At 37.7% G+C, this 4,634-nt stretch overlaps 1 pseudogene; it reads left to right on the plus strand.

The window, feature by feature from the left end:
* Nucleotides 1–4,027: 4,027 nt before the first annotated feature.
* On the plus strand, nt 4,028–4,634 carry LOC144254571 (interferon alpha-2-like; annotated as a pseudogene).

Raw genomic sequence — 4,634 nt, forward strand, 5'->3', positions numbered from 1 at the left:
TGTTCTGAATATTAAGATGACAAACTTGAGAAAATATCCCTTCAATGAAATGGTGGTCCTTTTATTCAAATATGCCTCACAATCCCCAATTATAGCTTCTCTTCAAAACAATGAAGAATTGAAAAGGAATTTAGGTCTATTGACTTTTCAAATCATATATCATGTATGCAATGGCATATTTTTTCTACCATTATTAAACAATTATTTCCTTCATCAATATAGAGTGAACTCCTGAACTGATATTTATTGGATAAAATGCCTAGGACTCAAGACAGCATTGGAAGATTTCCCAGCTCAGAAATACTTTCTGAATTCCTGGGGTGGTAATCCGAGGAAAAATAGGTCAAGCCATTAAAGGCTCAATCCCTAGTAACCAGAAGGGAGAAGATAGTCAGGAAAAAAGAAAAATGATAATCTTGACCTGAAAAAATGTAGGAGAAGCAAGGACTTGAAATATATTGCTTTTTTAACCTAAATGGTATTCTAATTAATGCATTCAAAATCTGGAAATCAAACTGAATTGGAGTCCATTATCCCATAGAAATAAATGGAGATAAAGGAAGGAAATGCTCATTTACCGTGTGTGTGTGTGTGTGTGTGTGTGTGTGTGTGTGTGTGTGTTTAGACCTGAAATAATGGAAGAATAAAGGTCAGTAGTTTTTACAACCACAAAGATCCACCGGAAAATATGGAAAATCTAAGATGGAGTTTCCTCCATTTCTGTGCTCATTTTGTCCAATCACTTTCTACCACTGCAATTTTGTTCTTTTCCTCCAAAATCTTTTCTTTTGTTTTATCTCAACATTTTCAATTTATTGGGCCCACTTCTCCAAATAAGTCTATAAAATGAACCCAGCAGCAAACTTTTCCAGTCTATAAACAGGAGACATGAAGCAACTAGCAAGGCAGTTGACCCAGAGCCTTTTGTCATCTCAGTCCTCCACCTCAAGTACCCTGGACTCTCCTTTCTCCAGAAAAACTCTCCTTTCTACACCTTTAGTTGCCTCTGTGAGCTTTATCAGATGTGAGCTCTGAGCCTTAGTTCTTTGGTTTAGTTGTAATTTGTCTCAAGCCTCTGGCTTGATCACGACCCACAACCTTGGGCTGTGGTGAATACAGTAGAGAGCTTTATAGATACTTGAATGCAAGAATAGAAATATGTAAGATTTCTAAGAGATGTTCATAAATATGCACTGAGGTGCACACACTGTTTAACAAATACGTTTAAGTTCTTGAGGATACATTTGAAAGAAGACAGGGTAGGATATAACATTGGTAAGTATATGGAGGCCAATTTTGCTATTATGTAACATGCCTGGCAAAAGTGAAGAGGAGGAATGGGAGCTGAACTGAAAGACTGCCATGACTGAGTCAAGGCTCTACTGGAAAATATTGATTAGTCTAAAAATCAGTTCTGGTTCTTATGGCCAGAAATGTCCCCAGAGACCAAGTGAGAACTGGAGACGTAGAAAAGGGTACACTGGGTTCGAGCAGTGGGTTCAGTATTTATGAGCCACCTGCCCTTCCAATTTTCTTTTGTAAATTAGAACAACAGTAGAAGCTTTCACTGTCTGGTTTGGTCACCCATGTCTCTAGTGACTCAATGGGCTGAGCGTATGGTACATGTTTGATATGTATGGAAAACAAAAGTATTCCTAATATAAAGATAAGGGTCAATTTTGCAAGTTCTCAGAGTAGTGTCTAACTCAACAATGGTTTACAGCTTAGATATTTCTTTTTATTAATATCATTATTATTGAACTCCATATTAGCTTGGGGAAAATATATTTTGAAAGTATCAATTCTTTGCTTCTTGACCAAAAAAAAAATTGTCAGGAAGAATATTGATCACTGGGTTTTTTCTTCTTTAGGGGAGAACATGATGCAACTAACATTTGTCCATTATACAGAGAAAATACTGAGATTTCACAAAGTAGCCTTTCTTGCATAAAAACTTGTGAGTTGGTCGATGGGTCTTCCCTGATGCTGTGTGAATCCTAGATTCTGCAAAACTGGAAACAAGCCCTGGACCAGGGATTAATGACTGTTCCTTGAGCCCACAACTGCTTGCTACTTTCCTTTACATTCTTTACCCAACTGTCTCTTCTTTATCCCATTCAGTAATTTGCATCTTTCCTGGGATCCATGTAGTTATTTTTCACCTTTTTTTTGTTCTTTTCCAGTGACATAGTTTTCTTTACATTTTTATCACATTTTGACAAGCATTTGTGTTCTGTTTGTCCCCAGTTATTGGGAAGCAAAAAGTGACAACTTCTGCTTTCTTTGAAGAAGAAAATGAGAAAGAAAAAATATCTAGTCTCTTATGTGCTATGTGGAACAATTGCACAGGCCATTAACCTTAATATCTTTAGATTCCAGTATTGGTATTTAGGAAAAATATAATTTGATTTTGTTTGATAAGAATCGTAATTATGATTGGACCTCTGCATTTTCTTTAGAAAGTTTGAAAATAAATTTTTAAAAAAGTGATGACATTTTCTCTTCTCATTATCATGATACTTGTCCCCAAAGTGTGAAAATTTGTCCTTTGAGGTCTGACTACATCTTATTTATTGTAATGGTTGTGGTGCTCAAAGCTCTACCCTAGCTGACAAAAACATACCTTAATATAATTTCTCATTGGTTTTCTAGGCTGGAGATGTGGCTCCCAGATGGAGTGCTTGCCTAACCTTGATCCCCAGCATTGGGAAAAAAGAAGTCATTAGGCTTTCCTTTGTATGATATGGAAAAAATGCATGTTGAGTTCATGGAATAAGAAAATTGTATGCAAAATTAGTGATTCAAACCTGTGGTAAATAGATGGCTGGCATTGGAGGACATTCCTGGGTGGCTGGATCTCCAAGTTACATCCCTGTAGGGATGGGCTGTTATTGTCTTCTGAGTGGATGTTTTTTATGTTAGACCCTCAGGACTTATAAATATGTTGTTGGGTTTGAGAATTAAATACAAAAATGTGTATCCTATTATTTAATTCTAATGTTGCTATTCAACAAACCCATAAGTTTGCCCTGTACTGAAGAGAAGGAAATAACAATTATCTGAAATATATCTAGCAAAGAGTGAATTAAAAAATTTTCTAATTGAAGGTGAAGCAAAGTGCACAAAATATAAATGTTAAGAAAACTATTTTCTGTAGGTTGTAGCTTTTAAATGATTTTAAGCATTTCATTGCATTGCAATACTATTTTCTGTAGATTGTAGCTTCTAAATGATTTTAAGTATTTCGTTGCATTGCAATTATTATATTTTTATAAAATTTTATTTGCATAAAAATTTGATGCATTGTGATTTATATATGTAAATTAGTTACATAAAAGTCAATCAAGTAAAATTTATTTAGAAAGTTAAGTTCAATGTCAATACCTTTTCAGATTAGTTTTTAACTGAATTTTTTTATATTGACATTTTTAACTCTGTATTGAATACAAAGTTTAAATTTAACAATTTGACTTTCAAAGTAGATATAGTCATTGGTTATATAAATATGTATACAGTATATCTATTATTAACATATAATAGACTGGGTGTGGTGGTACACATCTGTACCCCAGTAACTCAGAGATGAGATAAGAGGATCTCAAGTTTGAGGCTGACCTCAGCAACTAATTAAGGCCACAGCAATTTAGTAAGATCCAGTCCCAAAATAAAAATTAAAAGGGAGAGGGTTTTGGTTCAGTGGAAAAGCACTTCTGGGTTCAATACCCAGTACCAAAAAAATAAAACAGGAGTGTCAGTTGGACTCTCTAAAAGGGAGTCTGGGGGCAGGAGAGGAGAATCAACGATGGAAAATGTTTTGGAAACACTGCTGTAAACACATATAAATGCATAATGGAAAGCAAAAACAGAAGTAGAAAGTCCTGGGGGTGACATTCAGAAAATTGAAAGCATAATCATTTCTATTTAAGACATAAATAGACCTTAACATATCAAGGGCTTCAGAGGACCTAGAGGCAAAGATTCAAGACCACCCATCTCCAGCAGCCCAACAGCAACTTCAAGACCCCCAATGACCTTGCCCTTGGCTTTCCTGCTGGCCCTGGTGGTGCTCAGCTGTAAGTCCACCTGCTCTCTGGGCTGTGTCCTGCCTCAGATTCACAACCTGGGTCTTGAAACTCCTGACAGGAATGAGAAGGGGACCTCGACCCTCCTGGAAAAAAATGAGGAGAATTCCCACTTTCTCCTGCCTGAACTACAGAAAGGACTTTGCCTTCCCCCAGGAGCAGTTGGAGGGTGAGCAGGTGCAGAAGGCTCAAGTTGTTGCTGTCCTCCATGAGATGACCCAGAAGGTCTTCAACCTCTTCAGCACCCAGGAGGCCTCTGCTGCTTGGAACAAGACCCTCCTGGACACCTTCCTCAGTGGCCTCCATCAGCATCTGGATGACCTGAAAGCCTGTGGGACCCAGCAGGTGGGGGTGGAAGAGGCTCCCCTGAGGGCTGTGAGGAAATACTTCCACAGGATCACTGTCTACCTGAAGGGGAAGAAATACCTGCCTTGTGCCTGGGAGGTGGTCAGAGCAGAAATCATGAAATCCTTCTCTTCATCAGCCAACCTGTATGCAAGACTAAGGAGCATGGAAGGAGACCTGGTCCAGCAGGGAAATGCCTCTCACTGA

This window comes from Urocitellus parryii, chromosome 4 (genome assembly GCF_045843805.1).
Source record: "Urocitellus parryii isolate mUroPar1 chromosome 4, mUroPar1.hap1, whole genome shotgun sequence".
NCBI lineage: Eukaryota > Metazoa > Chordata > Mammalia > Rodentia > Sciuridae > Urocitellus > Urocitellus parryii.